Genomic DNA, 13888 nt, shown 5'->3' on the forward strand with positions numbered 1-13888 from the left:
TGATTATTAGCAACAGTCTGCAATAAAGATAGTGAGGATGGGGTAGAGAAAGATTCAGTTTTATTTCATCCTGGCTTCTTCCAAAAAGAATTTCAATGAAGTAGATGGGATTTTTTAAAACACTCAACAGGCCAGATCAACTAGAAGGGGAACATCATGGAAAAACAACAATTCAGAAACTAGCTGAAAGGTGACAAAGGTCTGTCATGTTACTGGAATTACAAAAACAGGAGAAAAAGGGAGATCTGGTATATAAAATTGGTAAAAACAGCATGAAGTGAGAATAGAGTCAGATTTCGCCAAGGATCCCGGTTAGGGAGATAGAAGAATGCACAATGAATGCAAATTAGTGAGCTGAGAAAGAGTTAACAGTGAAATTGATTTAACCAACAAAAATCCAAAAAACCAATTTGGGTCAGGAATCCAAGAATAACCCCAGTGAGCACAGGTAGGCATGAGTCTCTGTCTGTCAAGGGGAAAGACTGGCCAGGATGATCTTTTTGAGGCCCTAATAGGGCTAACATTTTCTGATCCAGAAACTCCCTATAAAAGTATATACATTACATTTTTTCCCAGAGTAACTGATAACAGCCCTTACTACAATCCTGAGTGGTTCCAGCATGCCGAGGTTCAACAACTTGCTGAAGGTCCCTGGGCAAATCAGCAGGAGAGTATACTTGGTATGACCTTAAAGACAAGAGGGTCTCGGGTTTTTATCTCACCTAAGCTATGTCCGTTAGAGAAACTTCACTGACATTTCCAGTGCTTAAAAGCATTGCTTTGTTAGTTTAAAAAAAGACTAAGAATAAGAAAGCACTGGCTTTCTAAACTGCAAGCTGTCTTGTTTTGTAGCTTTCTCCCTGACCAAGGTAATTTGGCCTTTGTCAGATTTTGCTGGTATGTGCTAACACCAAATCACTAGTTTGTATTCCAGGGGCAGACTCAACCACTTTTGGTTTTGCCAAGACTGTAGACAGATAACCCAAACAGAATGAAGACAGCAAACACAAGAGGTATACTTGGGAGAAAGACTTGGAATGGGTCAGCTGGAGCTGGTTCTTTAGTAGTTATGGTTAGACAGTAGCAAGAAGTGGCCAGGGGATGGGCTGGAAAGGTAGTCAGGAGAGCATCTAAGTATCCTTTCTCTTTTTACCTATAAAAGGTGGCTAAAAGAGTAATCATCACAGTACTTTACAATTCACAAAACACTTTCACACATAGCAGTTAGGATCAGGCCATAGGCTCTAGGATAAAACCCTGATATGGTGTGAATAACAAGAAAGCACAGATTTGGAACTGGAGTTCTTCTTTACCCATTAATTCAATTGAGATGGAGAGACAAAGTCTATAAACAAATCACTACAGTTCAAGGCAGCATACACATAAACTTAAGACTTGGACAAACTCAAAGGCAGTTTCTCAAACTTGGCACCATTGACATTTAGACCAGACAACTCTTTCTTTTGGGAGGACTGTCCTGTACGCTCTAGAATGTACAGCTGCATCTCTGGCCTACAGAACCAGATGCCAGTACCACTCTACCAACAGCTGTAAAAACCAAAAATGTTTCCAGACAATGCAAAAGTATTCCCAGTTGAAAACTATCGCTCTAAGGGTTTTAGGGCAAATATTAATGCACATTGTAGGTGCCGAGAAAAGCTTCATGGAAGAGGTAATATTTAAACTACACCTAGAAGAATAGAAAAAATTCCCATAGGTGAGGATGAAAGAAAAATAAAAGAAGGAATTCCAGAAAGGGAGAATAACTTAAAGGCACAGAGATGAGAAAGCACAGGTCTGGTGGAAAATGTTCCAATTTGGGTTACATGTGGTGGCTCACGCCTGGAATCTCAGCACTATGTATGGGAGCTGAGGATCTCTTTTGAGTTCAGGAGTTTGAGACCAGCCTCAGCAACATAGTGACACCCTGTCTCTTTATTGTTTTGTTTTGTTTTGTTTTTTTGCGGTTTTGGGCCGGGACCGGGTTTGAACCCACCACCTCCAGTATATGGGGCCGGCACCCTACTCCTTTGAGCCACAGGCACCTTCCCACCCTGTCTCTAAAAAACAATAATATTAATTCTAATTTGGAAAGACCAGAAGGTTCCTGTTGGAAATAGGGAAGTAAAAAAAATGACAGATGAAGTTAGATCATGGATAGCTATCCATGAACTAATACTTACAAGATACACACACAATAAAACAGCCAACAATACAAGCTATCACACAGATGTTTAACAGTCTTACAAGTCATGCTAATGGTACATGCTGAGCATCTGTAATCTGAACATCCAAAATCTGAACTATTCTAATATCAAAACATTTTTAACATCATTTAAGTTTTTTAATTTTTAAAATTATTTTACTTCTTATTTTGGCTTAACATAACGGCACATATGACAAGGCTACATTGTTTGCATTTGTAGGAAAAGTCCTAGTCCTATTTGAGTCTTTCACCCAGACGCCAATACCCCTACATTGTATCCCTTACGTGGAGACTTACTGAGCCCCTTTCTCCCCCTTCCCTATCCAAAACGTTTGGAACCCTAACATGACCCTCAAAGGAAATGCTAATTAGAGCACTTTAGACTTCCAAATGAGGAATATTCAGTAAGTATAATGCAATTATAAATCTGAAAAAAATGGGAAATCTAAAACACTTCTGGTCTTAGGCATTTGGGGTAAGGGATCTCTGCACTTCCATGTGTTCCCAAGAGGACAGAATGTTGCTTGAATTTTCATGACTTTTTTATTTATCTATTTATTTTGAGACAGAGCCTCAAGCTGTCACCCTGGGTAGAGTGCTGTGGCACCACAGCTCACAGCAACCTCCAATTCCTGGGCTCAAGCGATTCTCCTGCCTTAGCCTCCCAAGAAGCTGGGACTACAGGCACCTGCCACAATGCTGGCTATTTTTTGGTTGCAGTTGTCATTGATGTTTAACAGGCTCGGGCTGGGTTAGAACGTGGCTGGCACCATAACCACTGTGCTACAGGCGCTAAGCCCAGGTATACGTTTTATTTTTTATTTTTTTCAGTTTTTGGTCAGAGCTGGGTTTGAACCCATCACTTCCGGTATATGGGGCCAGTGCTCTACTCCTTGAGCCACAGGTGCTGACCCAGGTATATGTTTTAGCTAGGTAGAAGGAAAGAGAAGACATTTCAAGTAGAATATCTGGGATAAGAAAGAAATGTATATGACATTCAGGAGACAACAAGAACAATAGGGCTGAAAAAGAACACAAGCTGGAGCAGTCTGTGTGAGAAGGCAGAGCACTTGAACTGAATTTTGCTTTCTTATTTTTAATTTTTTGAGACATAGTCTCATTTTGTCACCCTTGGTGAAGTGCCGGGGCATCATAGCTCACAACAATCTCAAACTCGTGCTCAAGTGATTCTCTTGCCTCAGCCTCCCAATTAGCTGAGACTATAGGCGCCCATTACAATGCCCAGCTATTTTTAGAGACAGGGTCTCAGTTTTGCTTACACTGGTCATGAACTCCTGAACTCGAGTGATCTACCCATCTCAGCCTTCCAGAGTGCTAGGATTATAGGTGTGAGCCACTGTGCCCAGCCTGAACTGGGCTTTACTATGTTGACAACCACTGATGGTTTCTGAGAAGCAGAAAAACAAAGAAGCTTAATTTTTTCAGGTATTGAAAACTTGTTCATGTTGTCCAGTAGTTATCATAATTATACATAGAAAAGACCTGGGCAGCTTTGAAGAGTATCAGTGCCAATTTAACTGTGGTAGGGCAGGGTCCAAGAATTGTGAGTCTTTCTTTTTTGAACCAGGATCTCCTAAGCTGGTCTTCAATTCCTGGCATCAAGGGCGCCTCAGCCTCCCCAGCAGTGCCAGGTCAAGTACTGTTTTTAAAGCTCCACACGTAATTCTTACATGCAGCTATAGCTAAGAACTACTGGTCTACAGTAACAGCCCCATCCTCCAATGAGAAAAGAGGCCCAGAAAACTTGAGTGATTTGCTTAAATTCACACAGCTGGCTAGGTGTAGGGCCGTTACTAGCATCTGGACTTCTAGCCCAGGCTCTGAAAAAGGTACTACAGTACTGGGATAACTTCAGTCTATAAAATGTGCAATTATCTGATGATTTTTAAGTTTTAAGTATCTTATGGCTTTTAAGTTTTGTCAGGGATAAAACCTGAATTAATCTAATAATAAACTGTTGACTTAAGCATCCCCAGAAGGGTCCTCAAACTTTTTAAACAGGCCAATTCACTGTCCCTCAGACTGTTGGAGGGCCGGACTATAGTTTAAAAAAAAAAAAAAACAACTATGAACAAATTCCTATGCACACATCTTATTTTGAAGTAAAAAAACAAAACGGGAACAAATACAATCACACTGCCTCATGTGGCCCGTGGGCCGTAGTTTGAGGACCCCTGGTAGAGTAATAGATGGTGGTTTCATTGCTGTCTCCCGGAGGCCCTTAGGAAAGCAAAGGTCTCAGGAGAGTCCCTGGGAAACCAGATAAACAACCCAAACCACCCAGCTCCTTGGAAGAAACAATGATTTTTTTAAAATACAGCTCACAGAGATTTTTCACTGAATAAAGGAAAGGCTGGGTACCTCCTCACCATTAGACATACTGTGAGGTAACTATCCCCTATCTACATAACCAAAGAGGTTGAGGAAGTGATCAAAGGCAGCTGCTGAAGCATGCTCACGGATCCTTATTTTAACAGGAAACATCCTTGCCAGTCCTCAGTCCTGGATAAGAGCCATTCACATCCCTTGTATTTTCCTGAAAGGAAAAGGAAAAGGGCAGCACCCCCTATAATAGGCCCACCTTCCTGTTGTGACACACCTGGGTGCTGGCAGCAGGTAGTTAACTGGACATCTGCAGGGACTGCCAACCTAGGAATTGGAGTCTGCCCCATATATTCATTCTATTCATTCCAGGGCCTTGGTACAGATAACTGCTACAACAAAGTAACTCCAATCTAGGGTTTTTATTAATCCCCAACACCCATCAGTCATCTGAAGGTCTAACACAAGGGTCATACTAAAGTAACTCTAAAAGCAGAAGCACGACCCTCTGGCTCCCATTCTTGAAGGATGCAGCTAAGGACACCAGGAAAGCTACTGCTGGCAAGGCCCTGGTGTGCTCTTGGATGGGCTCCAGGTTCCTGCCAGCTCTAAGGCAGAATCTCCAAAAACAATTTGTTCTTTAAGACAGCCTGAGTGAGGTAAAGGACAAACAAGAACCCTAAAATACATGACTTAATACTCATACTAGCCAAATATATTGAGCTCTTATGCTACGGCAGGTACCATGATAAACACTTTATTCATTCATTGTTTTATTTTACTTCCAAGCACATTTATAAGCTATGTGCTGTAATGCTCCCCTTTTTACACATGAAGAAACTGAGGCTTTAGAGAGATTTTGTAATTTGCCAAAGGTCACACAGCTAGCAATCAGCAGAGCAAAGACGTGAACCCGAGTAATATGCACCTAGAGCTTGAATAGACCTCTATAAATAATTTTTCCCACGTGATGCCATCCTATCATTAGTTCTTCTAACTTATTTTCTGAGATTTGATTACTGGAATTTACCAGGCAGGATCTTAATGATCAAAGAATTCTGAAAACTGGCAAGCACTATACAAGTTCAGGTATCATTATTACCATTACTACCTTAATAGAAGAGACTCCCACCTATCTAGGGACTATCTAATCACCTAAAGCTTCATTTTAGTTTGGTTAAAACCTTTCCAACACAAAGACTTAAAAGAAGCAACATCTTTAAATGGCAAGAGGGGCCCTGGCTCAAGAGCTTTCTGGCTGCAAGGATAAAAAGACAATAGTGGCCTGCACAGTGGTGCATGCCTGTAATCATAGCATTTGGGGAGTCTGAGGCTTGAAGATTGTTTGAGCTCAAGAATTTGAGACCAGTCCAAGCAAAAGCAAGACCCGATCTCTACCAAAAACAGAAATAATTAGCTGGGTGTGGTGGCACATGACTGGTAATTCTAGCTACTTGGGAGGCCGAGGCAGGAGGACTGCCTGAGCCCAGAATTTGTGGTTACTGTGAGCTATGATAAAGAGGAGGGAGGGAGGGAGGAAGGAAGGGAAGGAAAGGAAGGAAGGAAGGAAGGAAATAAATAAATAGCCTGATTCCTCGCTTAGCTCTCTTCTAAGTATTATGGTTTTTAAAGTACAATGGTTTTGGAACTAAGATCTCACAATTTTAAAAAGCATTCAATTTTTATCCATGAGTTGCAAGTTCAGGCCTAAAAATGCAAAAGTACCATAAAGATAAAGCCATCATTTTTATTCATTTTTTTTTAGAGATAGGATTTTACTCTGTTGCTGAGGATGAAGTGCAGTGGTATGACCAGAGTTCACTATAACTCAAACTCTTGAGCTTAAGAGAATCTCCCACTTCAGCCACTCAAGTAGCTGGGACTAATTGTGTGCACCACAATAACCAGCTAATAAAAAAACAGAGTTTCACTGTGTTGCCCCAGTTGGTATCAAAATCCCGTCCTTGAGTGCTCCTCCTACCTCAGCTTTCCAAAGTACTGGAATTCCTGGTGTGAGCTACCCTATAAGGCCCAAAACTGTCATTTTTTAAAAACTCTGTTTTGAGGCTTGGTGGTGTCTCACACCTGTAATCCCAGCACTTGGGAGGCTGAGGTGGGTGGATTGCTTGAGCTCACGAGTTTGAGACCAGCCTAAGCAAAAAGCGAGACCCCGTCTCGACACCATGGCACTCTCCCGAGGGTGACAGAGTACCGTGGCATCACAGCTCACAGCAACCTTGAATCCTTGGGCTTAAGTGATTGTCTTGCCTCAGCCTCCCAAGTAGCTGGGACTACAGGCACCCGCCACACTGCCTGGCAATTTTTTTGTTGCAGTTGTCATTGTTTAGCTGTTTGAACCTGCCAGCCTCGGTGCATGTGGCCGGCGCCATAACCACTGTGCCATGAGACACCGAGTCAAAAAACCCCCTCTGTTTGGAAAGCACATATTTCTGAAAAGATTACTACATAACAAATGAAAGGAAAAGATCTTGTTGTCAGACAAGATCTTGCTATTTTGCCCTGACTGGTCTGAACCCTTGAGCTAAAGTGATCCTCCAGCCTCAGCCTCCTGAGTACCTGGAACTACAGAAGCATGCCAACACACCTAGCCCTATTTCTAATCTTAAGCTATCACTGCAAGTAGGAAGCAATTTCATTCTGTTTTTATAAGCTACATACAATTTCCTTATCCTGATTTATTAGGTTTATGAGTTTTTAAGTAATCACATTAGTGGCAGTTCTCCCCAAAATGACAGTTATTGTCCCAAAACTTGAAATAGCACCATTTAAAAAAAGATACTGCAAAACTTAAAACAAAAAATCTCTAAGTAATAAAATTAAGTATGAAGAGTGGCTGTACCAAGAATGTATACTTACTAATTAAAAAACCCATACTGGAGACTACGGGCATTTTTATGTGGTTAAGAGATTATAGACAAATGATATAGCCAAAACCTGGGGAAAGCCACCATTCTACCGAGGAAATTAATCTTCATTTACTATATTAAATCTCTGGGGAGTGAGAAAAAGTAGCAACTCTATATAAAGAGGCTCCATATCGGGCAATGCCTGTGGCTCAGTGAGTAGGGCACCGGACCCATATACTGAGGGTGGCAGCTTCAAACCTGGCCTCAGCCAAACTGCAACAAAAAAACAGCCGGGGGTTGTGGTGGGTGCTTATAGTCCTAGCTACTCGGGAGGCTGAAGGAACAGAATCGCCTAAGTCCAAAAGCTGGAGGTTGTTGTGAGCTGTGACGCCACAGAACTCTACCCAGGGCGACAAAGTGAGACTCTGTGTCTAAAAAAAAAAAACAGAGGCTCCGTATCATGTGTTATCACCACATCCAGAATGCCGGCTCCATATCATTCAAGTTTAACAGCGTAGCCTGTTCAGTACAGTAATTAGTGTTTATATAGAATTTAACTCAATGCAAAGAAGCTATATTTTCTGAAAAATGCACCCCATTTAGTCTTCAACAACAAATATTTATTTAGGGCTGATAATATCTTTAACTCTATCAGGCATTACAGGAAACATCACAGAATTTTCAGTCAACTGCCATCCCTTTTACTGAAAAGACCAAAGAAACACAAAACCACCCATTTTCCCATACTATTTAAAACATTCTCAGGGTGGTGCCTGTGGCTCAGTGGGTAGGGTGCCGGCCCCATATACCAAGGGTGGCAGGTTCGAACCCAGCCCCGGCCAGCTAAAACAGCAGCGGCAACTGCAACAAAAATAGCTGGACGTTGCGGCGGGCGCCTGTAGTCCCAGCAACTCAGGAGGCTGAGGCAAGAGAATCACCCTAGCCCAACAGTTGGAAGTTGCTGTGAGCTGTGACGCCACAGTACTGTACCCAGGGTGACAAAGTGAGACTCTTGTCTCTAAAAAAAAAAAACAAAAAAAAACCCCCTCCAAATATCAATTAATTTCACATGAATAAATAAGAGAACAATTATAGGTAAATACTATAAATACAACAGAATCAGCATTGTGATTGAAAAACTTTTATTTAGGTGGCGCCCGTAGCTCAGGGGATAGGGCGCCGGCCACATACACCCAGGCTGGCAGGTTTGAGCCTGGCCTGGGCCAGCTAAACAGCAATAACAACTAACAACTGCAACAAAAAAATAGTCAGGCATTGTGGTGGGCGCCTGTAGTCCCAGCTACTTGGGGAGGCTGAGGCAAGAGAATCGCTTAAGCCCAAGGGTTTGAGGTTGCTGTGAGCTGTGATGCCACAGCACTCTACCCAGGGCGACACAGTGAGACTACGTCTCAAAACAAACAAACAACAACAAAAAACTTTTATTGGGCGGTGCCTGTGGCTCAAGGAGTAGGACGCTAGCCCCATATACCGGAGATAGTGGGTTCAAACCCAGCCCCGGCCAGAAACTGAAAAAAAAAAAACAAAAAAAAAAAAAACACTTTTATTTACCAAAGAAAGCACCGCAACCTGGTAAATTCTCACACACAAGCTAGGTATGTTTTTGTGTGCTTTTTTTTTTTTTTGGCTGGGGCTGGGCCTGAACCTGAACCCACCACTTCCTGAATATGGGGTCAGCGCCCTGCCCCTCCTACCCCTTTGAGCCACAGGCGCCACCCTTGTGTGCTATTTTTAAGCAGACTCTTAAAAGGGGTTGGGGGAATCTTTTAGAATAATTTGACATCCAATTCTGCAACAAACCCAAAATGTTATCAATCTTTAGATTTGAAAGTCCTTCTTAATGCACCCCTTCCTTTCACCATTCTCATCCAGGCTTGTTAATTTTCTCCCAGAAAGTCCCACTTGGCCTTTTCCTTTCTTTCCTACTAGTTTCGATTCTTTTCTAGATTTGTTCATTCATTCATCATTTACCAATTGCCTATTATCAGTCAAGTACAGATGTAGATCCTGGTACCTGCTCTTAGGAACCTCATGCCACACTAAGTTGAGCTATTTATCTGCTCGTCTAAATCACCAGACTAGAAGCTTTAGCAAAGGCTTTATATTTCCAGAAGCTAGCAGCATCTGGCATATAGCAGACACTCCAAAAATGTTTGTTGTGTGAAACTAAATTACTTTACCAAGCTCTTTTTTTAGGCTATAAATATTTTAGTATGTATCTTCAAAAAGGACTCTGATTTTTCTTTCCTTTTAAAAATACAAAAGCAATATGTGCACAATGCAAAACTAATATAGAACGATAAGATAAAAAGTCAGTTCTCCAATCCTCTAAATCCCACTCCCACAAGTGACTACCACTATAGTTATAGTATATATCTTTCTAAAACTCTCCTATGATGCCAATTTAAGACATACACACTCTTGTAAAACAAATTCTTTGACAGTTTTTGACCAGCTCCTCAACTTTCTAACACAGTGGTTCTCAAAGTGTGGAACTTGGACTAACAACATCAGCTTCATCTGGGAAGTTGTTAAAACTGCAAATTCTAGGGGCCCACTCCAGAAACTCTGGAAGTGGGACCCAACTTTTTTTACTTTCCCTTAAATATGGCAGGCACTGCTATCTTGTCTCAATTTTCAACCTTGCTTCAAAATGCTTTCCTTGTCTTGTTAATTAACTCTGACTCTATTGCCTGTCAAAGCCCAGAAGGTCCTAATTCCTCCTCAACATGATCTCACCACTACAGCTCATACTGATCCTTCTTGTCTCCCTTTCCCTAACTTAAACGACACACCTAGTCCCTCTACCATACAACTTAACAATTAGGTATATACTCTGTCTTCAATGTTAGAGAACTGTTCTTTACTCTTCCTCCAAGAGACTGTAACATCCTTGAAGATATGAATCATATATATTTTTTTTAATGAATCATGTTTCTTATCACTCTTCCCCTGCTCCTGATCAAAGCACATAAAGAATTTTCTTCTTTTTTGAGACAGAGTCTCGACCTGGATAGAGTGTCATGGTATCATAGCTTACAGAAACCTCAAACTCCTGGGTTCAAGGAATTGAATTCTCTTGCCTCAGCCTCCCAAGTAGCTGGGACTACAGGCATGCACCACTATACCTCGATAGTTTTTGTTTTTAGTAGAGACGGGGTCTCACTCTTGCTCAGGCTGGTCCTAAACTCCTAAGCTCAAGCAATCCACCTGCCTTGGCCTCCCAGAGTACTAGGTATAGAAGCATGAGCTAGGTCATCAGACGTAAATGAAATTTTAATGGATTTGCTGGGTAATGTCTTATAAATGCACTGAGAGAAGAAATACTGAGTCTGGAATCTCAAATTGTAGCCCTAGTTCCATGACCTTGGACAAGTTCATTTCTCAGGATGATGTCTATAAAAGCGAGAAGGCTGGACTCAATGCTTAATGCTTCTTTTCAGCTTGAATAACGTAAGATTTCACAAAACGACCTATGTTGGAATATCTTATTCCATTACACTCCAACATGGCTTAGCTTGTAACACTAATATGGCAATTTTTAGACTTGACTTACAGTTAGATACAGTGTTTCCCAATTAGCTAAACTCTTTCAATAGGATTCATGTTTGATTCACCTGTGAATCTTCCACTAACTCCAGCATCCTACTATGCCTTACACATAACAGTTCAATATATTTGCAGAAAATTATTTAGAAAAACTCTTTAAGAAGCTACATTTATATAAAGACCCTATGCACATTTCTGCTGCCTCCCAAAGGACTCTTTTGAACATTTATTATATAAATGCCATGTAATGATATATGGTAATGATTGTGATTATTCTGGTATCACCAGGGGCCGTCAACTACAAGGCATAAAAAATGTAAAAATGTATCTCTCATGCACTTAGGGACTAAAAGGAGGTAAGCATCAGGCTACGCAACTACAATATGCAAATTAAAACTTCCCCGCACCTTTAAGCAATAAATACCAACTCCACTGTTGGGGATAAACATGCTTATAACCGCAAGTTTTCAGAAACAACAGGGTAGACAGAGGCCTTTGAGTGGTAAGGGATGATAAGAAGTTGAATCCAAAGGAAGGAACAGCAAAGAGAAATTGAAGGGCAAGAAGGAAGAATGGAAGGGCAATAGGAAAGTAATGAAAAGCAGCAGAGGAAATTCACTGTATCTTTACCAAAGGTCTACTGAGCCAAGCATTTGGGGTTGCCAAGATGACCCCCTGACCTCAAAGGACTAACAGACCTAGGGGTAAGACTGAAGGGAAGACCCTAACGTGTTTGTGTGATTCTATTTGGGAAAATCAAGCAGGGAAGGCTTCCCAGAGAAGGTGGTGATATAGTGGAGCCTTTGAAATGTGGAGGAGGATTTGCTAAGGGAGAAAAAAGACAGTTTGAGCTAGTTATTTTGGGGGAGAAACATTCACATATTTTTATAGCTGTTCATTTGGAACTTTAACTCATGAGAGGTTTCTTATATTCAGAACCACGGTGTCAATGTTCTTTCCCTTTTTACTTTATCTTTAATACTGAAATGTTCAAGCCCGGGATTGGAGCAGAGCCAGAAAGTCCCAGAATGAGGTGAGTGCTTGCCAAATCTGCTCTGTCACCTCCAAGTCCATCCAGCCCAGCTAGCCCAGTCCTGCTCTCCCCGCTGCCAGAGAAGGAAGGATACTTATACCCCCTGGGGGCCAGGCTTGGGGCAAAATCTGGATGCAAGCAGGCTAGGCTTACTCCTGTTCTCCAAGTAAGCCACCTAAGGAGCTCCCCTGCCTCCTAAACCACGAGCTTCCTAGTCTACCTGTGTGTGACGAGGCCAACTCTGCAGAAAAAGAGGTTTCACGAAAAGCAAAGGGGAAGCATTGGATTGGGCAGTGCTGATGTACCGAGATAATAAATGCTTAGCAAGACACATAGCACTGTATTAACGTTAGCTCTTATTAACACAGCTACTGTATTACAGTAACGCCCCCATTATACTCCGAAAACGTGAAAAATAATCTTTTTGCAGCCTACTTTTATAACGTTTAAGAGCAACTTCGGCGATGACGAGTGTATTTCAATTTTTTTCAAAGGTACTAGATCAAATTCCAACTGCACTGGCCCGAGAGCCCGAGACCCTGAGTTCGAGAGCTGGCCCTGCCACTAGTCAGAAGCATGACCTTGGGCATGGCGCTTCAGCTCTCTGCGCCTCAGTTTCCTTGACTGTAAAGTGGAGCTAAGAAGCCTCTTCCCCAAAGGGTTGTCTAGGGTCCCATCAGAGGCTGCCCTCTGCTGCTTCGGAGCCACACGGGTGTAAGAAGTGCTCACAGCTCCCCTTCCAAGCCGCTGAGCTCAGGGCGGGCGAGGTAAATGGATGTCCAACCCAGAGGCCCACCGAGCTCCGTCGCCTGCAGAGCAGGAGTGGGAAAGGGGGGTCGCGACTGCGAGGGTTGGGGGCATTACGTCCCTGCAGCCAAGGTGTCGGCGCTAGAGGCAGGTTCGTTCCTAGCCGCCAGCTCGCTGTCGCCGGAGGGCAGGACTGGGGGAGCGGCCGAGGAGGCCAGGCTGACCTGGGTCCCACGGGCGAGGCGGAGAGCCCTGGGGGTCCAAGGAAGCAGGCAGTACCTGGCCCCCGAGCCCCGCGGTGGAACGAAGACGATGCGGGGAAGAAGCAGGAAGAAAAGGCTACGCCCCCACATGCACCGCCGCGCGCCCCCCGCGGGCCGGGCTGAGGCGCTCACTCACTCACTCACCTGAGGCGCGAGCACCCGCCGTCAGTGCAGCAGCGGTGGCGACGGCGGCGGCAGCAGCGGCGGCGGCGAGAGGGGCGGGAGAGGCGCTGCGGCCGCGCAGGCGCGCTGAGGCTACTAGAGGCCGCGCAAGCGCACTGCTTCCGCCCGCCTCGGGAACTACCAAGGAGATGGAGGCCCAGCCGAGAGGGGCCGGCAGCGCCATGTTGGATGTAGTTTTCTTGCTTCTGAGTCTCCTGGGAGGAGAATCTCACACTTAAGAGCTGCCCGGAGGGAGGGGCGCTGTGTGCTGCGTCTGGGTAGCTCCTTTCGTTCCCCTAAGTCGCCTCTCGTGGAAGCCTTTCAAGGAGGCCTCAGAGCCATACCCAAGGTCAGTCACATGGTGCCTGGCACAATGCTTGGTACGTGGGCCTTAGTAAATTTTTGGTGAATAAAAAGTAATTTAATTTTTTTTGTTGTTGTTGTAGACAGAGTCTCACTTTATGGCCCTCGGTAGAGTGCCGTGGCCTCACACAGCTCACAGCAACCTCCAACTCCTGGGCTTAAGCGATTCTCTTGCCTCAGCCTCCCGAGTAGCTGGGACTACAGGCACCCGCCACAACGCCCGGCTATTTTTTGGTTGCAGTTCAGCCAGGGTCGGGTTTGAACCCTCCACCCTCGGTATATGGGGCTGGCGCCCTACCGACTGAGCCACAGGCGCCACCCAATAAAAAGTAATTTA

The 13888-nt window shown here is 43.6% G+C and overlaps 1 protein-coding gene across 4 annotated transcripts in view; it reads right to left on the reverse strand.

Moving 5' to 3' along the window:
* The window catches only part of NDRG3 (NDRG family member 3), a 93079-nt gene extending 79804 nt beyond the window's left edge, over positions 1 to 13275 (reverse strand). For 2 of the 4 annotated variants that reach the window (XM_053573569.1, XM_053573570.1), the window contains exon 1: positions 13171 to 13239. The gene's annotated coding sequence lies outside the window, so the exon portion shown is untranslated. Of the gene's footprint in view, positions 1 to 12987; positions 13150 to 13170 lie in introns of those variants that run through there. The other 2 variants (XM_053573566.1, XM_053573567.1) reach the window with 2 other exon arrangements.
* Positions 13276 to 13888: the final 613 nt, after the last annotated feature.

This window comes from Nycticebus coucang, chromosome 21 (assembly GCF_027406575.1).
Source record: "Nycticebus coucang isolate mNycCou1 chromosome 21, mNycCou1.pri, whole genome shotgun sequence".
Taxonomy (NCBI): domain Eukaryota; kingdom Metazoa; phylum Chordata; class Mammalia; order Primates; family Lorisidae; genus Nycticebus; species Nycticebus coucang.